The sequence below is a fragment of the Mus caroli genome, unplaced genomic scaffold, assembly GCF_978045245.1.
Source record: "Mus caroli unplaced genomic scaffold, Mus_caroli_1 scaffold_17, whole genome shotgun sequence".
NCBI classification, from domain to species: domain Eukaryota; kingdom Metazoa; phylum Chordata; class Mammalia; order Rodentia; family Muridae; genus Mus; species Mus caroli.
In genome coordinates, this window is record NW_028227272.1 from 84,577,252 (window position 1) to 84,589,986 (window position 12,735).

The following is a 12,735-nucleotide window of genomic DNA, read 5'->3' on the forward strand; positions in this document are numbered from 1 at the left end:
TCTATGTTACCCAAATCTCTGCTTCCCTTCCGGAAAATTCCACCATCTCAATTATGTCCTTATACAACATAGGATGTAATATTTGCTACATGTTGCATCTCCATGTACATATCTACTACTCTTGCTGAGAAACATTTGTATTACACGAGCAGTCTTTTCATCACACTGGTCTATATGCATTGACAACAAACGTTTTAGTGGCGCAGTAGCACCTTCTTTTGTATCGTGGTTCCATACTGTGAGTTAGGGGAAAAGAGTCGCTGAAGGAAGACTCCCAGACACAGATAGTATGCCAAGGCAAAGAGCGTTTATTCTGCAGATATTACCAGCCTAGGGGGTGGTCAATCATTCATCAAAACGTCAATGACTTGAAGGGCTCGCTGGCCCCCTTTTTATGCAGGGACAGGGGAATTCCCCAGGGTCAGATAACTTCTAATATGAAGATGATATAATTGATTGATAGTCGGTGACATTTGTACAATTTTGGTTGGTTGCTATGTTAGTTTCATTATGATTGTTGAGACCTTGAAGAACTGAGACCAGCTCAGGTCTGTCCTTGTGATTCTCCTCCAGCCAGGTGTTCCAGGAGCTGACTCAGCTCCACTTCTCCGCCCTGAGTTATGAGTCATGATTGAGCGTGACTGATCAAGGACCCATTGTCCGTGGCTTGCTCTGCGGAGCTCCATTTGCTTCCCCGGGGGGATTAAAAATTGTTATTCTCCAGGTTTTTGTTTCTGAGTGGACCTCTCACTGTGAACGCGTTAAGTTACTTCTGTAACTTATAGTCACTGAGTCTTTGATGCTTTGGTGTGAATAAGAACTGCTACTTACTCTTCTGGGACGGAGAGTTCCCAGAGGTACTCTGCTTCTGCTCCTCCCCTTCTCCAGCTCACCTGTGTCTGGCAGGCGCCTGGCATCAGGACCACATCCACAGCTACCCATCTAGCAGCTGCCAATTGCATTTACCCAATGAGAACAGATGCAGGAGACAGAAAGGAGAAAAGCAGGGAATGGATACACGGACTCTCCAGGCTGACTTCACGCCTGCGCATTAAAAGCCTTCTTCCTATAAGCTTTAAATCTTCCACCTGTCCTCTGTGCTCCCTCTCTTGCCTGTCTAGTCCTAGATCTCTGTATTTTAAACTCTTCTAGCTTCTCTATCCGGTCCGGTGCCTTTGCACATCGCCGGTCAACCAAACTAGGCTCACACCCTGGTTCAGTTTGTCATCGTGTCTTGTGTGGGCTCTGAGCTGTTATTTCCTCCTGACTCGACTCATGCTGCTGCAGTGCTTAGTTTGATGCTTGGAGCTTGTGCCGCGGTTCAGCAATACCTCTCTTGCACCTATAATGCACCGATTTCCTGTGACACTGTCGGGATATCTGAGCAAGATACAACCTGGATGAGACACAGGAGCCTGAATTGTAACCAAAATGGTGTGTGTGTATGTGTGTGTGTGTGTGTGTAAGTAATCTTGGTATGCTTGAGTGAATTTCATAGGGTAGTAGCTGGAGTTTTGAGGTCAAAGATTATACACTTATTTGAAAATTTTTTGTGCGTGTCTATGTTGTGGCATGATTGTGTGGTATGTGTGTTATGTAGCCACACATATATGTAGGTATAACAGAGACAATTCTCTACAGTAACGGGATGTTACCTCAGGACTTAGATTAAAAACTACACTACACACACACACATACACACACACTCCCCCCACCCTCCCTTGCTTGTCCTCAGGAAGGCATCTGTTACTCTCTGAGCCATCCCGTGCAAAGGCCTAGGAGTTAAGGAAAGATGACCCTATGTAGCCAACAGTTGGTCTAGGGACTCACAGACATGCATCTGACTGAGCAGGCTCCACTAACTTCCCTGTCACTGTGACCAAATGCTTGACACAGCAACCTAAGGGAGGAAGGATTTCTTTTGGCTCATGGTTTGAGGTGACAATCTCGGCAGGAATGGCATAGCCACAAGAGCCCCGTGACAGCAGGAATGTGCAACAGCAGGCTATGTCATGTTGCAGATGGAAGAGAGAGAGCTGAGAAGTCAGTCAATGCTTTGATAGTATTATAAACTTCATTTTTAACCATTTTAAAGCTTAAGTGATAATGTTATAGGTTTGGATGTTCTATAGAGAGACCCTTATTCAATTCTAAATGTAAAGAATTCAGGGATGTGTTAATGGCTACATAGTATTCCATCCAGTGAAGGTGTCACAGATTGTGTTTCCATGTATGCTGGCTTCTGGACACCTTCTCCATAGAACACATATAAAAGTTAATAATAATAATAATAATTTTTTGCTAAATGATAACCATGATGAACACATACATTTTTATCTTCAGCCTTTTACATTTAGCCACCCATTTTTAGCAATTGCAGTTACTTTATGAAGTATTATTATGCCCATTTTCCAGAGACAAAGAAAGGTTAAATAACTTGTGAGTTTCCCGTTCCCTGGTCTGGGATCCTGGACTGTATACAATGGGGGAAGTGAATGGAGCATGCACATCCATTACTCCTTTTTCCTGACTTGGCTACCGCAGAAGCAGTTGCTGTGAGCTCCTAAAGTCTTGGCTTCCACCAGGATGGGCTGTAACCTGTAACTGTGACCTAAAAGAAAACTTCCTCCCTCGCGTGGCTTTCATCTGAGAATCATTTTATCACACAACAGGAAAGTAAACTAGGGCAAGTGGTAAATAGTTATGGGCGAGAAATGCTCACTGCCCCGATTTGATCGCTATCCACTGTATCTGTGCTTGGATTTGATCGCTATCCACTGTATCTGTACTTGGATTTGATCATTGTTCCCAAAATAAATACAGCTGTTATGTGTCAAGTTTTTGAAAAATGACAAGAAAAACAAAACAAAACCCTATTCTCCTCAAAGAACAACAAATTCACTGCTGCCCATTTGGGAATACTCATTTTTCCCCCTCTTGGCTCCAGGCAACCATGATCTACTTCCTATGTCTAGACCTTGGCTTTTATGGGAAATGTCATATACATTACACCACATAATATGCTGTCGCTCATATCTAATGTCTTTGCATTAGCGCAGTCTTTTTGATGCCTGACTATGTTTTCTCAGATGTCAGTAATTCATTCCCCACATCACTGAGTATTATGTATTATGTGACAATACAATTTGTAGCGATTTGCTTGTAAAAATCCTTACTAGAAGTATTCATCCTTTTTCTTAGCACTCCAAGAAGATACCAACCTCAAAACCCTCCGACGTGCCTCATGTTTGAGAGACATTAGCATCTTAAGTTAAAAGGCGAGCAGATGAAACAGGGTCAGTTTTGAGTCATAGCTTTTTCTGGCTTTGGCCTTCATTTAAATGTACAGACCATCTGGTTCACTCTTGCAGATGGCAAACTGTTGCAAATGGCCGGCTGGAGATTCTCCATCAAAGTTTTACTGAAATAACTTCCTCCGTAGTTACACTGTATTTGTCTTTCCTTTACTCTTTGATATCTGTTAGGGTCCTGCAATTCGTTGGATTCGCTGAGCTGGTCAGGGTGTAAGGAACATGGAGAAGGCACGTGGCAACACTCTGGTCAAAGGCTGAGCCACTGGGTCATCCCACACCTGGCAGCAGGGACATTAGTCTAAGATAAAAGCCTCCATGTAATTCTGGCCTCTGCTTTTCTGGTCTCTCCAGCTAATCCCCCAGACACAGTGAAGCAGAGGACCATCCCGATGTGCTAGTCTTTATTCTCAGCTCACAGTTGTAGCCATTGCTGAAGGCTGTTATTGGACGCCAGTACATTCTGGGGCGGCCAGTCAGCAGTGCCTCATCCAAGGGGTGTGCAGAGCCCCCCCCCCCTTCTCCCACTGACACTACATCTCCTTAGTGATCTGTCCCACAGATCCTTGGCTCTCCATGAAATGAACACAGACAGTATTCAAGATAAGAAGGCATGAACGTCACCCAGGGCTGCTTCCTAAAGCTCCTAAGTGTGCAGGCATTGTACATGAAATTGTGAACAATTTTTATTTTCTCCCTGTCACCAAGGTGAACTACCTGATACAATTAACTTCTAAAGAGAGAAATTTTAATCTAACTTCTTTTTTTTTTTTCCCCCTTTGAGATAAAATCTTGCTATATATGCCTGGCTGCCCTGCAACCTACTAGGTTGCTAAGACAAGCCTTGGATTTGGGAGTGATCCTCCTGCCACTGCCTCCCCAGTTCCATATAAGGCTTAAAACGGTTTTCTTTTAAAATTACGCTTCTGAGTGTTCCTGTGACTTTGGGTGTCTGCTTGGGGAGGACTTTGTTGAAGAGAAAAAGGCCATCTCTTGAACCAAAAGACAAACCGAGAAAAGAAAATACCACAGGCCCGTGTTCTCCTCTAAGACATGCCTTCAGTGACGGAAAGACCCCACCCCTGGAGGCACCAGTTCCTATAGGCCCCACCACATCCTAACACCACTGGCCACATCAAATCATTGGGGGAGATGTACTGACCATAGCAGTAGTTTTGCTGTGTCACCTCTAACTGCAAACGTTACAGTCGCAGTGCATGATAAACTTTTAGTTAAGATGGAAAAAGGCAGCCCAGGCATGGTGGTACACAGCTCCAACTTCAGCACTGAGAAGCTAAAGTAGGAAGGTCATGAGTTCAAGGATAGCCTAGGCCACATAGTGGGTTAGTGGGTTACCTAGGGAGACCTTTTTTTTTTTTTTTTTTAAATGCCTTCCTATCAAACTGTATGGAAAAGGAATTAAATTTGTATATGTCCAGATAGTAAAGAAACACGATGTCTGTATATATGAGGGGTTTGGTATCTCCGAAGTTCCAATTATTCAATGAGAATCTTGAAACACATCTCTCAAAATAAAGAGTAACCAATGTCCATCACTCTTTCTTTCTTTCTTTCTTTCTTTCTTTCTTTCTTTCTTTCTTTCTTTCTTTCTTTCTTTCTTTCTCTCTCTCTTCCTTCCTTCCTTCCTTCTTTCCTCTCTCTCTCTCTTTCTCTTTCTTCCATCCTTCCTTCCTTCTTCCTTCCTTCTTCCTTCCTTCCTTCCTTCCTTCCTTCCTTCCTTCCTTCCTTCCTTTCTCTCTTCCTTTTTGGCAGTGAGAAGGGCAGCGCATACAATGAATCACTGAGTTTTAATGCCACTGGTAGCTTTTAAGCTTGACAATCCATCAGAATCATTTTCCATCTAAACTTATGGCTGTACTTTATAAAGTCATGCGGTATACTGGGTGCTGTACTCTTTATGCCTGTTGTTGAAGTCTCAGAACAAACATATAAAACAAGTTCTAATATCAAGACGCCTGATTGGCTGAGGCACTGAATAACTTGCCCAAGTAGAGAGCCTGGGACCGCAGGATTTCAGTTTAATTATAGAAGCCCTTGCTATTACATTGTACCGCCTGCTTCTTTGTTCAAGAATGTGGATATGTAATTTCTAATGAATTTTCCCTTGAATGCTTTGTTGTTTCAGTTATAAAGTGAAGACATGAGTCAAAGTTTTGGGGATTTTCCGTAGGAAATGACCTTCATAAAATGTTACCCTTTTTTTGTCTTTTTTTTTTTTTTTGACATCGTTTTCTTCTAAATGGCTCTCAAATGCTCACAGTGCCCTTAGGATCTAGTGTGAGAAAGGAAATGTCATTCTTATTTTCAAGGACTTTGGACTTGCAGACTTCGGAATGTGATATAATAGGAAGAGTGTAGACTTTGGAGCTGGACGGAGCATTTTAAAATCTGCCTTTGATACTCAAGAGCTCAGCTCTTTAGGGACATTCAAAACAATGACCCTAACTGAAACACAGAAACCACCCCCTGTCCGTCGTGGATGTGGGAGTGCAAACACTAATAACAGAAAGACCTCTCTCTGTCTTAGAGCCTTATCCACAGGACATGTCCCACGAATGATGATCCTTCCCCTTGGCTCCCCCTCTGCAGTCACAGTTTTCTAACCTACCCATGAGGCATTGCGCTCAGCTTGCATGAGAGCCAACTGGGGCAGAGCCAGCTCTCAGCATGGCTAGTGTGGCTGTTTAACCCCCAGAAGACACAGCGAGGTGATATTCACCTCTGGGCAAGCTCTGCATCATCATCAGGCATTAGTTAGTTTTTGGAATAACATTTGGGAGCCAGCTGGTACAAGCCCTTTGAGAACCGATGACACAAAGTTGACCTCTGACCTCTACACATGTGCTGCTACGCATGCACCTCCTCCCCCCCCCCCCGCCCCCCACACCTTTAAATTTTTATGTACTTGGGAGGCAGAGGCAGAGGCAGGCGGATTTCTGAGTTCGAGGCCAGCCTGTTCTACAGAGTGAGTTCCAGGACAGCCAGGGCTACACAGAGAAACCCTGTCTTGAAAAACCAAATAAATAAATAGATAGATAGATAGATAGATAGATAGATAGATGATTGATAGATAGATAGATAGATAGATAGATAGATAGATAGATAGATATAGATAGATAATAAAAATTACATTCTAAAAGCCGGGGAAGGCTAGAGGCATGGAAACCAGGGAACAAGCCTGGGGGTTCCCGAGCTCTGCTGAGCAGGCGGCGCCCTGACGTGCTGACTTGTGCCCGGGGAGGTGAACGCTTTGCTCTTGCCACGGGAGGAGAGAGGTAGGTGCAGGAGAGCTGGCACATGCTCATCTGAGGCTGCAGACTGGAGAGTTACCGGAGGCCATGCCAAAGTGATCCTCCTGGCTGCGACAGACTTCTCGAAACCATGTCTCTTCATTGAATTCTAGCAAATTGCACAATCCTTTCTTGCTCGTCTTGGTTAGGATTTCCTTCCCTTTATCTTCAGCAGGAAAGTCTAATCCCCTGGGATTTCCTCTGTGACTTAAAAGAAAAAACAAAACTAAACAAAAAAATCCAGCCACGAGAATTGAATGAGTTCTGAAGACCTCTTTATGATTGAGCCTTTCATCCCTGTCCCTCCCCCATAAGACAGGGTCTCTATGTAGCCCTGGCTGTCCTGAATTTGCTCTGTGGCCCAGGCTGGCCTCGAACTCTTGGAGACACGCCACCTCTGCCTCACAAGTGCTGGGATTAAAGGCTTGTACCACTACTGCTCAGCTTCTATTTTCATTTTTTTGGTTTGTTTGTTTGTTTTGTTGTTGTTGCTGCTGTTTTTCAAGACAGGGTTTCTCTGTATAGCCCTGGCTGTCCTGGAATTCACTTTGTAGACCAAGCTGGCCTTGAACTCAGAGATTCCCCTTGCCTCTGCCTCCTGAGTGCTGGGATTAAAGGCGTGTGCCACCACGCCCGGCTCTATTTTCATTCTTTTTTTTTTTTCTCACTTTCCAAACACTGTATATTTCATGTCCAAGTGTGGCTGCTTGCCGTACGTGATGAAGAACTGAGATCCATTGGTATTTGGGCCATTATTAGCCATAGATACAACACCTCGAACATTGTGCTGTTGGATCTCCTGTTTGAACCATGAAGCCCTTGATATTTCTATGAAACACACAGCCGTTGTAGTAATTACTGGCACAAAGAGCCAAGAAATTCTCACATGTTTTGGGTGTTCTCTCACAGAAGACTTCTATCTTGATATCTCCCACATCTGTATGCAGTGTCACAGACATTTTCCTTCTTGATGGTTCTAGGAAGCACTGTTTAATTTTTCAAAGCTCCAACTGCGCTCAGCACTGCTGCTGCTGGAACAGAAAAGTCTCAACCACAGGAGCTCTCTATTTTCATTCTTAAATACACTTTCCTAGTTTGTTTTTTTTCTTCTCCTGGTCGTTTTGAATAATTTAAAACAATTTTGAAGTTTTGCGTATGTCTTTTTCTTTTTTTTTTTAATTTTTAATATTTTTATTACATATTTTCCTCAATTACATTTCCAATGTTATCCCAAAAGTCCCCCATAGCGCCCCCCACTTCCCTACCCACCCATTCCCATTCTTTTGACCCTGGCATTCCCCTATATTGGGGCATATAAAGTTTGCAAGTCCAATGGGCCTCTCTTTCCATTGATGGCCGACTAGACCATCTTTTTTTTTTTTTTTTTTTGGTTTTTCAGCTTCTGGCTATTATAAATAGGGCTGCTATGAACATAGTGGAGCATGTGTCCTTCTTACCGGTTGGGACATCTTCTGGATATATGCCCAGAAGAGGTATTGCTGGATCCTCCGGTAGTACTATGTCCAATTTTCTGAGGAACCGCCAGACTGATTTCCAGAGTGGTTGTACAAGCTTGCAATCCCACCAACAATGGAGGAGTGTTCCTCTTTCTCCACATCCCCGCCAGCATCTGCTGTCACCTGAATTTTTGATCTTAGCCATTCTGACTGGTGTGAGGTGGAATCTCAGGGTTGTTTTGATTTGCATTTCCCTGATGATTAAGGATGTTGAACATTTTTTTCAGGTGCTTCTCTGCCATTTGGTATTCTTCAGGTGAGAATTCTTTGTTCAATTCTGAGCCCCATTTTTTAATGGGGTTATTTGACTTTCTGGAGTCCACCTTCTTGAGTTCCTTATATATATTGGATATTAGACCCTTATCTGATTTAGGATAGGTAAAGATCCTTTCCCAATCTGTTGGTGGTTTTTTTGTCTTATTGATGGTGTCTTTTGCCTTGCAGAAGCTTTGCAGTTTCATGAGGTCCCACTTGTCAATTCTCGATCTTACAGCACAAGCCATTGCTGTTCTATTCAAGAATTTTTCCCCTGTGCCCATATCTTCAAGGCTTTTCCCCACTTTCTCCTCTATAAGTTTCAGTGTCTCTGGTTTTATGTGAAGTTCCTTGATCCACTTAGACTTGACCTTAGTACAAGGAGATAGGAATGGATCGATTCGCATTCTTCTACATGATAACAACCAGTTGTGCCAGCACCATTTGTTGAAAATGCTGTCTTTCTTCCACTGGATGTTTTTAGCTCCCTTGTCGAAGATCAAGTGACCGTAGGTGTGTGGGTTCATTTCTGGGTCTTCAATTCTATTCCATTGGTCTATTTGTCTGTCACTATACCAGTACCATGCAGTTTTTATCACAATTGCTCTGTAGTAAAGCTTTAGGTCTGGCATGGTGATTCCACCAGAGGTTCTTTTATCCTTGAGAAGAGTTTTTGCTATCCTAGGTTTTTTGTTATTCCAGATGAATTTGCAGATTGCACTTTCTAATTCGTTGAAGAATTGATTTGGAATTTTGATGGGGATTGCATTGAATCTGTAGATTGCTTTTGGCAAGATAGCCATTTTTAAAATGTTGATCCTGCCAATCCATGAGCATGGGAGATCTTTCCATCTTCTGAGATCTTCTAGAATTTCTTTCTTCAGAGACTTGAAGTTTTTATTATACAGATCTTTCACTTCCTTAGTTAGAGTCACGCCAAGATATTTTATATTATTTGTGACTATTGAGAAGGGGCGTATGTCTTTTTCCTAAATCTCTCTGAAATAATTATGAAGGTAATATATAATACATATTTCAGCATGCAGGTAGTATATGCCCACTGGTATATTTGTACATTGTACATGTGTGTGTAACTGTGTGTGAGTGTATGTATGTGTATAAGGGTGTGTATGTATGTATGAGGGTGTATGTGTGTGAGTGTATGTGTGTGAGAGTGAGTGAGTGTATGTGTGTGAGTCTGTATGTGAGTGTGAGTGGTACAAATGTGTGTGAGTGTTATATGTGTGTGTGAATGTTTGTATGTGTGTGTATGAGAAAGAGAAGCACACACAGAGAGACAGAGAGACCGATTCAGAAAACTTTTCACCATAAATTATCGGGTGTAGCTCTGAGTAGCATTATTTAGGGAAATCAAATAAAAGAACCCTCAGGACCTTTGGGCTCAATGATTCTGAGAAGCCAGGTGGGCTCTGAGAAGCCCAGTCTCCAAGTCAAGAGTTTCAGTGTGAAGTAGAGTTATTTAAACTAAGATAAAGCCAGGATCTGATAACCAAGATTCTAAAGTGTCCGAGGTCACTAACAGACATGGTGACACCTAGGTGAAGACATAAATGATATCAGAAATCTGTAAGCCTAATCTTTAAAATGTACATTTTGTTACTTTGGAAGAGTAACAATACACAAGTGGTATCTAGGTCCTGCGGTGTTTTCTTTGGCTTTTCCACCCCTGTCTATAGGAAACAGTTACTGGGAAAGCAGTCTCTGAGCGACAGCAGCTACAGGAACGAACAAGTCCAATCCCACCCTTGCCCAGAGGCAAGGCACCCTGAGTCAGAGGGCCCTGGTCCTGGTTCCATTGCAAGTCAAAAATTTTAAAATCTTTTAAAATTTAACTCATACTGAATTTATAATATCAAGCTCACCGACTAAGAAAATTCCATACACATTATAACTTATGCCAGATAGCTTCATATGCCATAGGGGTTTACACTATATATGGTGATTTAGGTAGAGAACTTGTTCTTAAACTGTATGATACAAGTGCCAGAGTTTCATACCAGGCAGTAAAACAGACCTCCATCCTTACAACACCAAGAAACCTACAAGAGACTCCCCCCTCCTCCCATTATAATTCTATCTAGGATGCACGAGTGACTTCGTTGTATCCCAACTGCGTGCTGACTCGTGGGTCAGTAGTTGGGCCAAGGTAAATGAGAAAGTCACAGCGAATGCTGGATGCTTCGCTGGGCTGGTTATAATTATCACACACATTCCTCAAAAGACGATGAGAAACAGCTGATGCCGTCTTCATTTCCACATGAGGAAACAGGCTCAGAGAGTTCAGATATTGATGTTTGCCATAGATGCTCAAGGTGGGTATCAGAACCAGTATTGAAGTCATATGAATCCCAGCTTCATAACCTACTGTCCATTTCTGTACTGCCGCAGAGGTCAGCCAGAGCGTAGCACTGGGAGAAGAATTTAGAGGTTATTCTTCTATTCATCCTCTGGCTAGCAGGTGTGGATGATGTGCTGGGATCTGTATCGAGTGTGTTTACTTTTATAACACGTGTGAGAGAGCCGGCAAAGATGTCAGAATGAGACTAGAGTCACTTCCACCCGCCTATCAAAAAAAAAAAAAAAAAGTAAAGGACCAGCAGGCTTTGAAGGAAAGTTTTCTCAGACTATTTGCCTGATGGTGACATCACAAAAGACTGGTGGGACCACCAGCTTTGTTTAGAGTCCAGCACAACCACACTCTAAAGGAACTTCTGTAAGGACAGCTGTCCCCAAGCTGTGCATTCGGTCTCAGCCTCACTCTACCCTAGATGGTAACCACCATGGCCAGGAATCACTGCTTCAAAATATCCAATGCAGTGCTCCGTATGTTTGTCTTTAAAAAACCTCCCCTTGCCCACATTGCTTTAAATACTGTGTCATGTGATATGCTACTACTGTTTCTAAAGTAAATATCAACATTCCTTCGAAAAACTCCCTGGAAACTATTAAGGCTGACATATCGTGTATATATGTATATATATATACATATATATATATATATACACACACATATATATATATATAAACATCTAAAGCTTATATAACTTCTCCAACAAAAGGCAGATGTGCATTTTAAAAATAAAACATTATTTTTTTTTTGTTTTTTCGAGACAGGGTTTTTCTGTATAGCCTTGGCTGTCCTGGAACTCACTTTGTAGACCAGGCTGGCCTCGAACTCAGAAATCCGCCTGCCTCTGCCTCCCAAGTGCTGGGATTAAAGGCGTGCGCCACCACGCCCAGCTCTTTTTTTTATCTTTTTTTTTTTTTGGAAAACATTATTATTTATCAAAAATCTCCCTGAAAATTTTTTTGAATTTATATAGCAGAAATTTGTTCACTAAATATTTTTTGACCATGACACTGAACACATCACATGCAATCAGAAACAAATGCATATACATCTATTTAAGAGTTAACTAAAAAAAAAAAAAAAATTGTGTAAAATATTCTTTTAGTAAAATGAGCTCTTACTAAACCTCATGAATGTAAACTTTAGGCAGTTTTTATTTGAAACTATTTAAAATTCTCAAATAGGATTTAAGGCCAAGTGGCCTTTGGAACTGCTGAAAGGAGCCCTACCTAACACCACCAAGGATGCCCGACGCTTGCTTTCAGAGGTTGCATGTTGACTGTTTGGGCCTAGCTATTGTCTGCAAGCTCTGTGGTGACTCTAGTCAGAATCAAGACGGAGCATCACTGACCCAAAGGATAAACAACACCTACAGGGTGGCAAGCCATTGCTGCTGAGAGGGCTCCGCTACACAGGTTCAAAGCCAACCCCTTACCTGCTGGATTCCCTAGAAAGTTCTTTCCTTGAGCTTTTTCGTCAGACGTTCTCCCTTGCTTTGGTGCTACTGCTTCTAAAGACAGAAGCTGCTAAAGGCTTCTGAGATCTCACTCCTTAGCCCGTCTCAGACCAGCACCCACAGTTTCCGCAAACAGAGCTGATAATATCTCAGCTATGGATAGTAGATGATGTTCATGCATAATGATACCTCCCTGGTGGCTTCGGGGACCATGCGCAACACGGGTCTGTTTACCGCCTCTTCTCTGAGGAATCAATGGGATGATATTGCTGAATGGTATTCAGAGACGAGCACACCCGATAGCTCTTAAATTAATTGTTATTGGAGAAACTGACTGGAAATGTCAACAGGAGATCAAAGAGAGGGCAGAGTTACTTTGCACAGCGGTGGAGCTGGCTGGGCCAGAGCCCCATTGTTCAGCCTGCCTTCCCCTCCGAATCTAGGAAGGGTTACTCAGATCCCCAGTGTCTCTGAGGAGCTTGGAAACCATCCATCTGCCTGTAGGCTTGATCTG

General features: G+C 42.6%; 1 pseudogene; it reads right to left on the reverse strand.

Annotated features, from left to right (window-relative positions):
• Window positions 1-7,286: 7,286 nt before the first annotated feature.
• Window positions 7,287-7,674, reverse strand: LOC110311944 (peptidyl-prolyl cis-trans isomerase-like 3 pseudogene; annotated as a pseudogene).
• Window positions 7,675-12,735: the final 5,061 nt, after the last annotated feature.